Source organism: Myiozetetes cayanensis, unplaced genomic scaffold (assembly GCF_022539395.1).
Source record: "Myiozetetes cayanensis isolate MyiCay16 unplaced genomic scaffold, myiCay2020 scf6-25, whole genome shotgun sequence".
In the NCBI taxonomy this organism is placed as follows: domain Eukaryota; kingdom Metazoa; phylum Chordata; class Aves; order Passeriformes; family Tyrannidae; genus Myiozetetes; species Myiozetetes cayanensis.
In genome coordinates this window covers 17,104,972-17,123,158 of record NW_026087853.1, presented here as the reverse complement: position 1 = coordinate 17,123,158, position 18,187 = coordinate 17,104,972, and positions in this window count along the sequence as shown.

Sequence of the window (18,187 nt, the reverse complement as noted above, 5' to 3'; positions counted from 1 at the left end):
GAGAACTGATTTGTGAGTTCAGCTCTATATTCTTCAGTTTCTTTCACCAACTACATGCACTTCATTCTTGGAAAAATGATAGAATTATAGGTTAAACTGACAAAGATTTTGTAACTGGCGGCAAATTTTGAGTTAATGCTGAAGGCCCTGGTTTTACCTATTATATAAGAATTTATGTTAATATTTTTAATAGGATATCCACATCCTTAAAGAGCACTTGAGCATGTCTCTTTATAAAAAAAAAAAGATTAACAAAATGTAAATTTCATGGGACTTTAAAAGGATAAATAATCTGTGGATCCTGTTAAACTCTTCTTCACAGGGAATTATTCTAACAGTTTCAAATTCTAGAATAAATCTTGAAGAATATCTTTAGCCAAAAACCTTATAAATCCAATGTCAGATTAGAATAATTTATGTGGAAGGCCATCTAGGTCAGTTATGGTTTCTTCTGTAGATCCACATCTACTGTTTCTAACCTTCAGTGTCATCTAGTACATAGAAAATACAAATTCTGACACCAAAATGCTAATCATCCTTAGTCTGCATACCTGTTGATTCTTGCTTATAATGGGAAGAATGATGCCTCCTTTACTGACCTACTGGAGATAAGCTCTATGTAAAAGCTAGGCATTATCACTATTTCACAATATGCAGCTTTGCTGAAAAACAATAGATTTACCTGTAGGCATTACCATTTTGACAGTTTTCTTTAACTTAACATATGAACTCTACTGGAATTCAATAACATTATACAAAATACAATGGAAATATATCATCAAAATATCCACACTTCTGCATAAAAAACATTATGGGTAAAAGGGAAACAATGATTACATGTAAATCCATGTTATAACTGAAATCTTAACGGTCTAATTAGAGAGCTATCCAACGTCTAACTCTAACAGAAAATGAAGAAAATAACATAAAGAAGAGGATACCACCATAACAAAAACCCTAAACCAAACCAAAGTAAAAAAAATAAAGGCAAAACAACCCTAAATAACAATACAATTAGAAGTGTATCACGTATTCCAGGCGCTAACAGTTTTGCTGGTGATGTGCTTGCCTTCCACTGCCCTTTGGGATCCTTCCATCTGTTAGGGTAGCACATGGTAAATCACTAGCAGCCAAACTATTTCACAGGGAAGACTATGATGAAATTGTTGGTGTCTTCTTCACTTCAAGATCTTCTGGGATGATTTTTGTTTCCTTACTAGTCATCTTTCATACCTTGCTTTTTCTTCATTGCTCTGCAGTCCACAGTACATTTCATGTCATGGCTTCACGAATGAAGATTTGAGAAGGGCTCTACCCACGCTTGCTACAAGCGCGCTGATGGCTCAAAAAGGCCAATGTGAGATAGACAAGTCCAGTTGCAGAAGGCACAGCAGAAAGACTCCCCAGGTGATATCGACGAGACACAATTCTTCCTACATTGTCTTTTCTCCTCGAGAGTGATCCTGCGTGTGTTCTCAAAAGCAGCAGCAGCGTTATAGATGGTGTGTCTGTCTCCAGGCCTCTAGGTTGGAGGCCAGGGTAGACCAATGGTGATGATCGATATGTCCAAGGCTGAGGGATTGTTTCAGGCAGTCCTTGTATCTCCTCTTCGGGGCTCCTCTCTTGCTGCAGCCAGTGGCAAGTTCCCCATAGAGCCCAATCTTAAATTTACTACATATGATGCACTTATATCCCCAAACCCCAATTTTTTTCACATCTGCATTTCTTCAACTAACTGTTGATTAGTTGTTCATGGGATTTTCAGTGTCAGGCTGTGACTTAGCTCTTATCCCACATCAGAGTTCCTCCATACTGTTTCCTATTCTTCTTTCTCTCAAGGACTACACCAACAAACTGGGCCTGTAATTCTCTCCATTGCATCATTACATTAGAGTCCCAAATATCTCAGTTTATACAGAACAACTACTTTTTAAAATTAGATATAAAACTATGGCTATACCATGAGAAGACAAGCCATATTAAGACCAATTAAACATGGTCATATGGTTATGAGAGAAAAATACTGTTACAGCTAAACCAGGTCAAAGCAAAGTTCCAGGCAGATTGAAAAAAGATCAGACAAAGTAAGATGGACAAGTCATAGTCCTGAGGCCTCATAAACTAAGTAGAAATCCTATGGTCTATTTCTAGGAATGAAAATACCTGTTAAAAATGCTGTAATAAAGTCCCTGTACATACTCTGTACCTTAGTTTAGAGACTAGTACCTGAACTATTGTAGGAAAGAATCTGCTAAAGATTAAAAAGCATTATCTTAGTTTTAGGAGTACCTATAAAGTTGCTTAAAGTGCTTAAAGGCATAATTTAAGGTGTGGTTTAAAAAAACTGTTTGTTTTTAGCTTTCTACTACTACTGCTCTACAATTTAAGGCCAATGATTTAGTCTAAACAAAGCTTTCTGAAAGAGAATGTACTATGGGAGCCCATGACAAAGTAATAGTATCTGCAGTGATTTAGCAACCTTAACTTAGATAGGGAAAATCTGGTTTTGAGATGTCTTTACAAGCTGTCAATTCCATTTTAGAAGACACTCTCCTTCTCAGCGTGATGGTTAGTGTCTCTAATGAGACTACATTTCTCATAAGACTTTCCTAAAGTCTTATTTGTATGCTCTGGCTTTTTTTTTTTTTTTTTTTCTGAACAGATTCTGAATCTTTAACATTATGAACATGTAAAGCAATTGTTTAATTAAGTCTCATATGGAGATATAGCTCTCTAAGTGAAAAATGTAGGGAATCATTGTTTATTCTTAAGTGGATAGATATTCCAGATCACTCAGTACTTCTCTAAGAAGCATAGTTTTATGTGGTTGTATTTTACATGTCAACTCCTCACTCATCTAAAGGGATAAGGATCTCAAATCTGGCTAAAAGTCAAATGTGTTACTAAACAGATATTAAAGGGAGTTATATTCAAATGGGATAATTTAGTGCATATGTGTTGTACAGGACACTTTACATATTTCTATTACTTAAATAGAATACTTAGTAGATTTCAGTAGATACAATCTGGTTCTTATTTCTTATTTTCTTCTTTTTTGAAAGCCAATCTTTCCCCTATCTCTTTCTTGTTTGGTGAACATCTAATTATATCTGTCTTACAGAATAATGTGGTTACTTGATGCATTTTTAAATTTAAGGTAGGATTAAAGGCTTTTTTTTTTTTAGTCTAATTAGTGGTTATCAGATGGTTAAATCGACTTGCCTTTATAACAATGAAAAAACTTCCTTTCTTAAATGAGGAAAACAGTCTCAAAAGAAAATATAATTTCATTATTGCTACGTATTCACAGACCTTCTGCTAATAAATAAAACATCACTGAATAGATAGTGATGAAATGAGTAAACCTTCATAATAACTGTTTTCTGTTGAATTTTCAAACAGCTAATATAACTGAAGGCATATTTGTACTTCAACTGTAAAATTCCATATATTGATTTTTTTAAAAAATGCTAATGAAAGAGAATGCCAATATAAATTGATTGAAAAGCCTACTAGTGTTGCTTACATTCCTCAAATGATCAAATGAAGCAATTTGAAGTTGTTTTCAAAACAGGTTTTTAATATAGCAAAAACAAGCTCCTGAATATGCTGCTTTGCCTCTGATCATTGCTCAGCTGAATGTCCCCCGTATGCCTTTTTTTATTCTTGAATGTCACTTGTTTTTCTAGCCCAGATATGATACAAAAATAGGATTTTTTAAGCTGGCAGAATTCTGTTTTTAACTAGTGGAAGAATGTAGGTTAGTCACACTTCTGTGCCCTTCCCATCCATCCAAATATGACTGTAAACAGCATTAGATAATTTTGTCAATTTATCTGGCAAGGATTTTTTTTAGTTTGTTTTGCAAAGCTTTACTTAGTTTTAAGTATTTCTCAGACATGTTTCTGTATCTAAATATCAGCTATTTTAGCTGTTTTGCTTTTCTTAAAGAAAAAAATCTGTTTATTAACATAGTTTCCCTTTTGATACTTCCATAATTTCCCTTATGCTTAGTGTTCACACAGTTGTTTGTGGAAGATGTAGTATTTCAAGTATAGAGAAGTATTATAAGTCTGTATCTGTTTCTCTTCATACTTTTGTTCTCTCCCCTTTTCTTTGTCACTTCTTTTAATTAATCCTAATTCTGTAGAATCTTTAAGTGAACCTATTACAGAATTCTTCCCCAAAATCTGTCACGAGCACAAGTTCCCAGACAGGGTTCTCTCTCCATGATAAAGCTGTTGCATGAGCAATTGATGAAACTGATCTGCTATAAATGTATTTAATATGTCCTGTAGCCTCTTTTCTCTCCCCTCTTTTTTCATGTCCGCTTCAACTTTGTCCTTTCTTTTGGTTCATTCAGTTCTCACCTCTAGAGTAAATATCTCTGTTTTGAGAGCACAGCACTTTTAGCTCCTTCTGTATTATTTACCACAATTTAAATGTGGATCTAGTTGGTTAATAGACAAAAGATGCTGTAGGTGACTTTAGTAGTGATGCAGAGATGTGATAAGCCAGTGCAGGGCTGTGGATTGACCAGCTGGTTGAGTTCTATCTAGCTTTCTCAGAGCAGCTACAGAGCCTTTACAATCTACCCCACCACCAATTTTCTAGACGCTAGACACATTGTCTAGGATCTGGCTGTCTCTAAGACTCTTTTATTTTAATGCTTGCTAATGACAACCAAAAAAGTCAAAATCAAACAAATACCAAACAAAACAACAAAACACAAACAGACTGACAATCTGACAGGCAGACACAGGACAGAAAATGTTTATGTTCTAAATAAACAAGTCAAAAAATGGTGAAGTGATGCTGCAAGAAAATCATCTAAGGAATTACACTAGACCAGCTGAAAAGGGGATAACAGAGTATTGCTATGATAAAAGAGTAAGAAAATTGAACAAGTTGCATTTAGGGTTGTGTTACCAGTGGTGCCACATTTAGATAAAACAGTAATTTCATAAGCCTCACTTAGGGATAAACTCTGAAAATTTTAAAACCAGAAAGGATAGAAGAATAAAAGAAAAATAAGAGGATGTAATTCACCCAGTGCCTCACTTTGTTCTTCTGTTAAATCGTTAGCGAGGGGACAGCATTTTTTGAAAGCCCCTTTACATTTAAAAAGCTGTCTTTCAAAGAAACTTTATAGCCTATACTTTGGCAAAAGTTAAGCAAAATGGATGTTCCCCAAATGGTAAGATTTAAATATAGATTTTAGTTAACCTGGATGTTGAGCAGCCTCTCAACAGAGGTTTGATTTGAGGCTCTGCTGTAAGCCTGCTTATTATACTATATTGTATAATACAGTATTGAATGAAAGCACATTTTTTGTATTCCAGAATATTTTCTAACTTATTTAAACTTCAATCTAATAACAGCACTTCTAAATAAATGCAAACAATTCATTATGCTATTTTTTACAATTTCTAGAAGAAGTAAACTGCATTTTATATCTACCCTAGTGTGTCAGGAGGCTTGGAGCATCTTGATCTGAGATGGAATGAGCTCATTTAGTGAAACATTACTAATTCTAGAGATTAAAAAAAACTATGAATCAAGCCGTCAAATATCAAACTTAAGTATAAAAATAATGAAAATTTTAAAAATATTCATTTTGCTGGATTCTTATTTTATTTGTGCTGTGGACTATTTTCAGACCTTTTTGCACAGACAATTTTTAATTTAGGAAAGCAATATTATGTCAATTACATACTTTTGCTTGGTTCTAAGTTTTAAAGATGGCATAATTGTCAGTTATGCCACTGGTGACAAAATCAGAAGATTTATAAAACTAAAGCATTTTCAGAAAAGAATACAATACTAATTTCCTTGTTAATCAGAACTCATTTCATGGAAGGAAAGCCTAGAAATGTGGAGGAAAAGTAAATTCTGTTCTCAAAGGACATATGTGAATTTCAGCACTTTGATGCATCTTAAATGAAGATGGGATGCTGAAACTTTTAATTTACATCAATCCACAGAAATATCTAAGAAAGTTAAAAAAAAAAATCAATCCCACAACATCTTCTGATTCTGATCCTGATCTTACTTTACTGTCCTACTTTCACAGCTTTGTTTGTTCCTGTAGTTATGTAAGGTGAATTCCACATTTATTTTGGCCAAAAATATTCCAGCAATAAAGTTCTATAAAAAAATTAGTAACTAGAGGTTCCCGTGTCATGCCTCTAATATCCACACTCCTCATCATAGTTTCACATTCCAAAAAATTTCTTAGTCATTGATTTTTGCCTTTAAGGTTTTGCCCTATCCACTCTGGAAAGTGCTTGGGAACTAGGAAGGCATTTTGTCTGGTGGCCCAAGTGATTAGCTGTGAATGCGTAAGACACACAGGTTCTTCTAATAACAGGTTCTAGTTTTACAAAGACAACTCCAACCAGTTCTGTGTACTCTTTGTAGCTGCTTCTGTAAATGATTGCCACCAAATAATCTCTCTGGTTGGTTTCTGAAATGGAAATTCTGCCCTGGACAAACCAGGAGACAGTATCTTGATCTCCCAAAATGTCTATATGAATCCAGATTTGATAATTTTAAGCAGAATCTGACAATATAAACTGCTGAAACCCAATGGAATTTTGATTGGCACAGGTGAATCAGTTCAAATTTACCAGCAAGCTTCACTTGAAACACCTTGAAAAGAAAGAAGTAAGTGAAAAATTGTCATTGTACTAAGCCATTGCCAAGTCATATGGAAAACACATTTTCAAAATGTCCTTATTGTGTCTCAAGGGCTACTTAATTTTGTCCAGTCCTTGTTTCCAGTGCTCAAAACTCCCTGACCTCATACTACTGCATACAACTTTGTCTGATAGGTTCTTCATCATAGCCTGCAATTTTGTCAGAAACATTTTTCTATTGATTTTGTAAAATGTGGCTTTGTAGAAAGAAACACCTCCCAGAGCAGAATTATGTTCTTGAATGAGTTTCCTTTCAGTGCTGGTGAGTATATATGACAGAAGAAAGATTTTGAATGCCTCCTCTTTCCTATAAACCATGTTTATAACCTCTTTACATCTGTAACAGACTTTCATACTATTATTGTGCACAGTTTGTAGTACAGCCTGACTGTGTCATTTCCTGTCATTGTAAGTATATTCTTTAGCCTCTTCATTTCCTTAAAGACATCCCTCCCAAGAATTTTGCATCTTAAAGCAGTTTTCAAGGATTAAGGGTACCATGAAGTCCTCCACTTCAAAAGAACTCTTGAAACTATTCTGGCTGTACCACATCTTCTTTGGCCTTCAATCATATATTGTTGTGTCAAATGTAATGTGGATTTTAAATCACCATATAATACTCTGAATATATGAAGTTCCTCCTTCAATCTAGTGCTGCTTCACAAAAAAGTGCCCATTGAGGTCTGAAGATTTATGTTTTATCTCTCTGTACGGGTGTATAAACTGACAAACCACACAGATTCCTGAAGTACCTTGTAGTAGTCAGAAGTAAACAAGGCAGTACTATGTTGCCATTATAATCTTTTTGGTTGCATATATTTCAATTTAGCCTTAAGCATTTTGATGAAAATATATATTAAATAATTTATTTCTGGACAATAAGAGACAAATATCATTCTGTAATTCTTTATATGATCATAAAAGTTGTTTATTTTATTATCTGAAAGGGCAAAGAACTTTCTTTAAGATATTAGGTAGCAAAATGTCTTGCCAGGACTTGAAGCAGGTCATTTTTCTCCATCTAGCCTGACCCATAAGGGCACCATAATGATGATGGAGAGCATTCAAAATGGCTTCTGGACGATCTGAGAGAGTAACTCAGTGGGACTTTTATGGAAGAAAATATTCTTTTCAGATATGGTCTGGTCACAGAAGTTGTAACAGTCTTACTTCACCATACCTTGTAGGATAAAGATAAATAATTTTAATGAGAATCATAATGTGATACCTGAAAAGTATAGTGTGTGTCTTAACAATCTACAGGTCTATCTCTGATAAAGCCCCTCATTTTTGTGAAACCTCTCTGTATAGAAACATTTTTCTGAGAGACATTTCTTTTTTATTTCATGCCTGCAATGGCATATTAAGACAAAGTCTTCGACATAAAATTTTTTTTCTGACACATAAAGTCTTGTTGTGGTGTGTGGTGGTGCATCCCACTCCTCCTATAGGCTGCACGATGATCTGAAGGGCTGATCTCCACACCATAACTCCTCTGACTTCCCAGTATTTGTGTCAGTGAGTGAATGCTTGGCTTGGGTGCTCTTTACTTGCTGGTGCTGGCAGTTCTATATGTGCTGTCATCCAAAATTTCTCTGGTTTTAGCCATTCAATGTTTATCATGGAAGAAGAGACATAATTGCAGTCAGTGTGCTTGAAAGGAAGCGGTAACTCCCACTAGTGACTCCCCACACTACTCGCACTCAAAGATAAATTTTTGCTTTTTCCCAGCCAGTACTTCCAACTGTATTGTCTTAATAACACTCCCCATTCCTCTGATGTATTCTTGTATGAAAAACTTATGTCTATTCTGGTTTTTTATTCTCCCTCACAGTCCTATATTCTGCATCTATGTTCTTAATAGACATATTATGTCTTGCTTAGCTGTCATCTAAGAAACCAGTTGTTTCTCTTTGTGCAGTCACAGCTCTGGCTGTGACCATTCTCTTGGGTAAAACATTCACTAGTTAGGCAGAGGATTTTTTATTTTGCAAATTCCCTATGCTATCTTATCTTTTAATCTCCAGTAAAAATGTAGTGATTGAACTTTACTCTTTTTCTCTTACCTCTTCAGTGAAGTGAGCATCTCTCCTTGATAGTACCTTCAAAACAAGTGTTCTTGCTTGTTTAATAGACTAAGATTCAAGTGACCAGGCAGTAGGAGCAGAAAATACCTTGGCTGCAGCACTCTTGAGCAATTCCTTTGGGAGCTTCAGGCTTTAGTTGTACTGTTCACTACACTGACACACTGTTACTACTGAAATATATTTCATTCTCTATCAATCTCCTGATATAGACTCTTATCCTTGCAGCTTAAAGAATAGACTTTTACCTTTGGAATTTCTTACATCAATATTTAGGGAAGCTTTGAAGTTGATAAAAACCCAATTTTAAGGATCACCACATCTGTTTAAAATAGCATTCTGCTAAATGCATGTATTTTAATGACCACAATCTGAACCAAATTATGGGAAAATGCTAACAAAAAGTATTTAAAACTTTAACTATACAATGTTATAGATAATTGTAAGGGACAGGTAATAAATGAACTCTACTGAATTGTACTAACATCAGATTTTTCTGTCTATAGACAGAAGCTGAAGACAGTGTCATTCAAGATGGATCTCCACATTAAAGCATAACTGCTTCATGAGGGCTTCTTCACGAACAATAAAATGTTCTCTTTAAGACACACTGAGCTTTGCTTGTTTGTTTTGTTTTTGTTAGTGTAAATTTTCTCCTAGGAACTCCTCAATACAATAATTTCTTGGAATTACACAAGTCTTCCTTATGAAATAATTTTCTCTCCCCAAAGCTTGTTCACCTAGAAGAATCTAGAGATACTTTTGATATTTTTCCTATTAAATTAGTAATTTTTAAATTATTTCTTTAATTAATTTTTTTAAATACTTTTAATGAAGAGTCACCTGTTCTACAATTGCCTATTAACATTTCTTGAATTCTTTTAGTAGTAAAGTGCTCTCTTCCCCATTTGGTTACTAAATGTGTACATTCCAATGTAAAACATCTCCACTAAAAAGCCTTAAATTTGATACTAACTTGCAAATTGAAAAACATACTTAATTCAGGGTTATAGCTGGAAAAAATGCCTGTCATTCATTACCAGCTCTTAACTGAAACCAGGCATGACATGAATCAGCACTTTGAAATGATGCTGGCTTTGGATAAATGCTGCCTAAACTAGTCTTTGAGGAATACTGTAGTAACTTCCGGTAAGCATTGGAGCTGTGTTTTCCCAGGAAAAAAAACCCAGAAATATTTTGTTGGAAATTTTATAGTTAAAGTCATTACTGAATATTGTGAAATTTTTGAGGCTAGGTGCTTAGATTAAAATTCCTGAAACAGAACTCAAAATGTGAGCATATAATTATTGAATCATAGAAAATTAGTCTGGGAAGGATATCCTAAGCCCTGTAATCTTTCCCCCTCTTCTACCTGATGACATTCCAGATAGATGTCCATCCAGTGCTTTATATTTAGTGATAAATACCATGTCCCAAAGAACTGTATTTGGAGTTTCATTAAAGTTTTCCAACACTTTGTCTAACACTTGATGACAAATACATTATTACTTATCCTACTAGCCCTGGACATGGAGAATGAAACAGCACTTATTACTTGTTTCTACATGACCCCTTTGATTTTAAGAACTACTAGTTTTTCTAACCACTGTCATGTTTTGACTAAGCAAGGTCAGGTCCTTCAATAATTGTTGTTCATGCTTCTAAGATCTTTTCTATCTCTTCATTTCTTTCCTGTTGAATCTGTCCAAGCAGCTTGTTTACTTCTTTTTCTCTCTTCTTCTTTTTTTTTTTTTTTTTTTTTTTTTTTTGGTAATACATTACAACAAAACTACATTTAATATTGAGATGCAGCCAGTGCTAAGGAAATCAGAGTTATCTTGCTCTTACAGCTGTTGCCCAAGTTTGGCATTATCCTTTTTACAGCACAGCACTGCAGAATTGATTCCTGTTCAGCTTGTCGTAGCATCCTCTTCTCATGCTCTATTCATGTGTTAAGTGGTTCTTGAAATACTTCTGGTGGTTCTGTGCCTTGAAAGACTTCTAGTGGTTCTGTAAGATGCAAAATTTCATTTCTAGAAATTATACTTACCTTCCCATGTACATTATATTCACTATTAATTCTATTTATTTTTATGCTTTGTTTTCCAGCATGAAAGTCAGACATGTTGATCCTTAGTTGCTTATGTCCTAGTGGTACCTTTTTAAATTATTCGTATTTATTTCTGTGAAGCATCTTTCAAAATTATTAGATTTTTTACTACCTTTCAGAAATTTAATTTCTGTGTCCCTGTAGGACTCATAAATTAATATTGTAGGGCTTGGCTATTTATCTGTTTATTCTAAAAACTCAATTTGATGCTTAAGTTAAAAATGTTCTGTGATTTCTAAGTTGCTGAACTCTGTTCTTCTGAACCTTGTAAACTATATTCTTGTCTGTGTGTCATGAATATGAATATGGATATGAAATGGCTGCATTCATACAAATTCCCATTGTACCGCTTCACTTCTCTTGAAGCTTTGTAAGTTTGTAAAATCATAGAATGGTTTAGCTTGGAAAGGTGACTTGAAGATCATCTAGTTCCAGCCCCTCTGCTGTGGGCAGGGATACCTTCCTCTATGTCAGGTTGCTCAGAACCCCATCCAACATGGCCTTGAACACTCCAGGAATGGGACATCCACAACTTCTCTGGGTAACCTGTTCCACTGCCTCACCACCCTGGCAGTAAAGTCTATTTTTCTAATATCTAATCTAAAACTGCTCTCTTTCAATTTGAGCCCATTTCCCCTTGCCCTGTCACTACATACTCTTGTAAATAGTCTCTCCTATAATTTTTCTGTAATTTCTGTTCAGGTACTGGAAGGCCAAAATTAAGTAACCCTGAAGCCTCCTCTTTTCCAGACTGAACAGTCCCAATTCTCTCAGCCTTTCCTCATAAGAGAGGTGCTCCATTCCTCTGATCAATTTGGTGGCTTTCTCTGCACTTGCTCCAACAGGTCAATGTCCTTTCTGTGTTGGTTCCGGGTGGGGTCTCACCAGAGTAGAGTAGAGGGGCAGAATCCCCTCCCTTGACCTGCTGACCACACTGCTTTTAATGTAGCCCAGGATATAACTGGCTTTCTGGGCTGCAAGTGCACATTGTCAGCTCATGTCCAGCCTCTCATCTACCAGCAACTCCAAGTCCTTCTCACCAGGGCTGCTCTTGGTCTGTCTCCAAACCTGTATTGATGCTGGGGGTTATCCTAACCCACGTGCAGCACCTTGCACCCACTTCTCGAGCTTGTCCTGGTTCCTCTGGATGGCATCCTGTCCTTCAGTTATTGATGACTCTCAACATTATTCATGAAAATGCCATGTGAAACAAAAGCTTCACAGAAAACAGGCTGTATGACTTCTATGGCTTCATATCATAGAAATGAGATTGACTTGTTGCTGTTTGTGCTTTATGGTCAATGTTGGCTCATATTCATCATCGGTTTTCCCCAAGTGATTACAAATCTGCTTTGTTTGCTGACCTATTCAAATTAATAGAAACTGAACTGATTGTTCTACTATCCTCAAATTATCCTTTGACCTTTTTTAGTTTAAAGATGTGTGGAAAATAATGATTTTAATAACATTTACAGCTTCTACAGCATGCATGTAATAACAAGAAAAATTTAAATTTTTTTTTCCTACGTTAATGTCCTTTCACAGATACCTGAGGGTCATGACCTTTAAAATGATTGTAAATATCCCAGTTTTTAGTTTTAGGTCTCATTTGAATATTGAGAACTCAACCTGAACACTGCCTCTTAGCATCTGAAGGAACTGGAATCTCATATAATCAGATAATATCGATGACTACATGTTTAGCAAAACTTCATTGCCCTCTTTTGTAATCTACCTGTGGGAAACCACAGTGGCACCATTGTCTCTGGAGACAGAGACCAGATGGGATGTGAACACCATGTGCACCTTCAGCTGTCTCTTTTTAAATCTTCTAATGACTTAATGGAAAATAGTTTCCTTGTAACACTCGTTAGAAATGGGCATGGAATACAGTGCTCTGTTGTTTGCTCACTGCTATGTGAAGTACGTACAATGAAAATTTGCAAGATTCTGAGTAAATCTTTTTTTTCTGTCAGAACTCAACTCTGGATTTTATTTCATTTAGTCACCTGGCACCTAAAAATAGAAGGGCAAAATCTCTCCCTAGGCAGAGTATAAAACAGACCCTCTATTTATAGGAGATAAAGCCTTTCTGATATTTCTACAGGCCTGGTAGATGAAGTTGTCATTCAAGCTCTAGTGATCTGAAGGGGTAAAAAGCAGAGTTTTGGGTATGTGTTGTCTTATTTGTAGTAAGAACTATAAATCACAGTCTGCATTCAAGCTTCGATTTCTGGAGTAGTTCCAAACAGAAATATGAAAGCAGACAGTTAGCTTATTTTGCACTGGAAAAAAAGGAAGATAACATAAGTTTGTCAGATTCTGACACTGTAAAATGTTGGAGTGAAAACCTCATCCCTTGGAAGTCAAAAAGAATTTAATACAAAGAAATTTTTTGTTAAGTCCTAACAGACTTTAGTAAAACTTACATTTCATAAAGAAAACAAAATTCTGGAACTGAACTGCTGTGCTAGATAGTATGTATTTATTTTTTCCATTTTAAAGGCAAGGGATAATCTTGAACACAGTTTAAACTAACTCATTCTCTTTTAGTCTGAGAGAGGATTCAAGTGGACACACTATCTGTTACCACCACTCAGTTTTAGCTTCCATTAGAGACATAATATCAAACAATCATGTGGACCGTGACTTCACCATCTAAAACTGTTGTGATGGTAGATGCAGTAGCACATAGGAGTTATTACTGAGTTATTATTGGTCATGTTAGGGCTTAAATTAAACCCAACACAGAACTGAATCCATTTGAAAATGCTGATCCATATGCCAAAGTTCTTTGATACAGAAATTAAGGAAGGGCTAATTCTGTTCTTTAAAGTACAGCAGTCTCATAGGAGATTGTGTTCTAACTTCCAAAAACACAAACTCCTTCCTGAGAGAGATTTGATTCTTTAAGGGCTAGAAACAGCTTGGTGAATTTTTGGTATCAAAGGTTTGGATGTTGGCAAGTCTCACACCCATTAGGCAGAAAGTAGACCTACTAAGCTGTTCTGTAGCTTTCTTTGAACTATACTAATTAAACTTTATTTTTGTCTTTAAAAATACAATTTAAAAAACCCTGTATGACCCAAACTGCATGCTTAATGTTTATATAGAAACAGAAAATGCTCCTCTAGATAAGTGATTAAATTTCAGAAGCTGTTTTTAAACTGTATATTTTCATTAATAACATATTTCCATTAAATGCAGATGCTAAACTTCCACAATGTAAAATTAACACAATAATTGGCTAGAACTGTGTTAGTTTTGTCTTTCTTAAGGTTATATTGGGGGACAGTTTAGCAGATGTTTGAATATTACATTGTTAATAACAAAGGCAATGCACAGTTTGAAAAGATGTTTTTAGAATTCATTTTTGGATTAAACCCTATACAAACTGAACACAAGCTTTAGGCAAATCCAAGAAATAAAATGGGAAATAAATTGGATATAAAGGCCCATATGCTGTGTACAAATCAGGTCTATTATCTTGGCTTACCTTATGGCAGAAATAGCATTTATAAACTATCTTTATTACTGAGCAGAGATAAAAACTCTATGTTAACAGTACATTGTAACTTATCTCTTGCAAACAGGTGAGGAGTCAGCTCTTTCTTTAGGAAGAAATAGCCACCAAACCCCAGAAAACTAGGTGCATATATTTACCATGTTTATTTAATTGCAACCCAGTGCAAACATAACTAACAAGAAAGATCAGCTTCTTCTTCCCAGAACAAACTATCCCATCTGCTCAGCCTGAGCAATACAGCTTAGCACCTGCCATCTCTCCACACATACCTGAGCATTAGAATTCAATCACACCACTTAATTATTAAGTCAAAAGGCCAGAAAGGTCAAAAATAATATTCCTTGAGGTTGAAAAATATCCAGGCTAGATAAAAGTCTGGTGACTTGAAATATATTTTGATGATTAGGATGAATTTTGGGTTAGTTTTTTTGTTTGGGTTTTTTTTTTTCATTTCTTTGATTGTTTTAAAATAAATTTGCTGTGATTGATAAAAGGCTTCCTACTTTCAGATGTGCTGTTGAATATGGGAAATGTTCTTGCTCATACATATGAGAAAATCAAATTAATCTAAGCTTTGCTGATGGTGTTTAATGTGATACTATTTTCACTGTCATCCTCATTATTTAAAGTTAATCAAGGTTGGTGACATAGTGATATACGTTAGGGGATTATGTTTTTAATTTTTTCATTAGCATAGGTAGACCTTGTGGTTAAAAAAAGCATAAAATGTAAAAAAAAAAAAAAAAAAAAAAAAAAAAAAATGCTAGAACATCATCCTGTTTCTCTTACATATTTCCTGTGTTGGTTTAGCAAGTCATTCAAACCATTAATGTAGTATAAAATCTAGAATTAGTGAGCATAATGTATTGAAGTGATAATGTTCTTTATTATTGTCTTTGACTCAATTTTTTGTAAAATAGAGACAAGACAGTGATATGCAAAAAAAAAAAAGAACTACAAAGCTAAATCTACTAGCATCTAAATTATAACATAAAAGGATTGTCGGACAAACAATGAAGGATATACCTTCATTACATCATCTGTCTGTATATACTTTATTACACAAGTACTCCCACCATCTGCTGCTCATAGCATAATGGAATACTAACCCTGTAAAAGAAACTGTTCTCATTTGGATTAATGTGACTTTTTCACTGGGAGCTTTGAAAAAATGCCCATCTTAATTTAAGCATACCAGTATACTGGATAACTAACAATAAAATTTATCAACCACATCTAACAGTCAACAAACACAGCAGTGATGGAAGGTATCTGGTTTGTTTGTTCTTCTCCTGTAGTACGCTATTTATATTGTGATCCATTAAAAAACATGACTGAAGCACAGGGAAGAAGATTACCTTTTGGAATTCTCTCTGCTGCAAAATTCTGTCTCACTTTTGGAGGTGCAGGGTGAGCTTATGTCTTTTTATGATCAGGAGTGTCTGTGGAAGTAAGGGATGCCACAGAGAGCATGACAGGTCAGCAGGGACAGAGGAAAAGGGCAAGCTGGGAGCATCCAGAAGGAGCAGAAAGGAGGAGATTCCTGAGAGCAGTAGGGAACAAATACATAGCCAAGTTAAACAAAACACAAAGTGAGGAGTGTGTGGAGTGTGTGATAGCTCAGAGGCCCTAGACATTTCTGGGATAAGAGAAAGGAAGAAAGAAAAATCCGCTCTGCAGAAGTATGTGTGTGTGTAGTTTTTAAATCTCTTATTTTAATCTGTCTCTCCTGTGCATATCATATTTTCTTCACATTCTTTAAAAAAAAATGCATTAGGTCTTATCAGTGGAATCCAGTGAGAGAACAAGAAGCAACTGGAATTAACTGAAATAAAAAAAATCCCTTTAAACATTAAAAAAGAGAGGTTTTTTTCCTGTGAGTGAGACTGAACAGTGGAACAGATTGTACAGAGAAGCTGTGGAGTTTCCATCCTTTGAGAGATTCAAAACCCATTTGCAAACAAACCTGAACAACCCACCCTAGGTGACTGCTTTCAACAGGGGTTGGACTAGACCAACTTGAACCATTCTGTGATTCTATCTTGGGAGAAGTTCTTATGTGGGAAAGGGGAAGTTGACATGTTTATTTCAATCAAAAATATTTTTTTCCTCTTTGTCTATTTAAGCAAACGTGTGGACATATCTATCCCCTACCTGACTTGTGCTTCCAGAACAGAACCCTGGAAGTAGCTAACATCCATGTGAATATACTACTGCATCAGTAGGTCCAGGTGGCTTCCACAGATTGAAGGTACAGGGACACAGCAGGCAGCAAAGGCCACTAGAGGTCACACAAACTATTTAAAAGAACATGAACAAGGTAATTTATACTCCACTTGGGACCCTTTTCCCCTTCCACCTGTTCCCCTTGCTTGGCAGTTTCAGGACACCTTCCTTCCTGATACAAGGCTGTGGTCAGGTACGTTTAGCTTGATTTTCAGCTTTGGTTTAGTCACGCGGAGATGATATTACTTTTTGGAGAAAATTCCACTGTGTTCACAGGCCATGAAAATGTTAAATTGTGGTAAAAAATGTAATGTCATGCTAGCTGAAAAATGTTTTCCATGAGTTCCAAATATGGACTCTGTGAGTGCACAATACAGAAAATGGGAGAGCAAGAGTGAGCAGCAATAGCTACGGTATTCACCTTCCTCAAATCAATTCAGCTTTACCAATAGGTTTTACAGTTTCCAAGATCCGTTTCATTAGGTTTTATAGCAGGACCTGAGATGAAAGAGAAACAACAGTCTTTAATGATAAGACTGCCCCACCCAAAGCCATATCATTATTTTAACTCTGATATCCAGTCTCGTGACTTAAAAATTTGCAGTTTATTTTTCTCACTAACGTGCCTTCTTTATATTTATCTTATTGTTTGTCAAAAATACATGCAGACAGACAAATAAAGTTTGAAATACTCTTAGATTTAGGTTGGTTGGCTATTTATTTTTGTTTCCCCTCCTCCCTTCCCATATTTGTCAATTTTGCCTAGAAAGGTTATGTATTGATTTTTATTCAATTCAATATGTCAAACCGATTCTCCAAATGGGGCAAAGACATATGTGAGGAAGAAAACAGACAGGCCACTGCAGACTTGCCAAGAGTTGTAGTGTCCATTCCTTGTGTTCAGTGCACAAAATACTAAAGCATTCTATTTGTAAACAAATGAATAAACAAATAGGATTATTTTAATCCTTTACTTTGTTTTATCTGGAGTTATCATTTGTCAAGAACGTCCCTGACAATTAGTTCTCCAGACATCAATTCAAGAAGGTTTTGATTCCTGTTCCTTCCTGAGTACTTTTAGCCATTACACCAGCTAGGCCTATGTCTGGTGTGCTAAATATGATATTTCTGTATCTCAGTTCAGTTATGAAAATGACTCAGTGTGATGGTACCAGTGATGAGGGTCATATAGGTTGTGGTGGATGAGGTAAGGCTTTACTGCTGTATGGAGATAATGGTTCTGGAATTTTGTGAGTTATTCAGTAGGACAATCCATTTTTATATGCTCAGTTTTTAGAAAACAGGGAGAAAGAAGGAAAACACCTACACAAAACCAGAAGATAGTGACTGTAGAGCACCTGGTAGCCAGAGGGGATCCTAAGTCACTTCTATGGTTTAAATTAAGACTGCAACTTGAGATTCCTGCTGTCTTTGACCAAGAAAAAATCTCTAAAGTTAGTCCTGTTCTAACATCTTCTCTGCATTGGATTTTGTAGAAGTTGAGAATAATTTGGATATGAAAACATGTGTGTCATATCCCTTA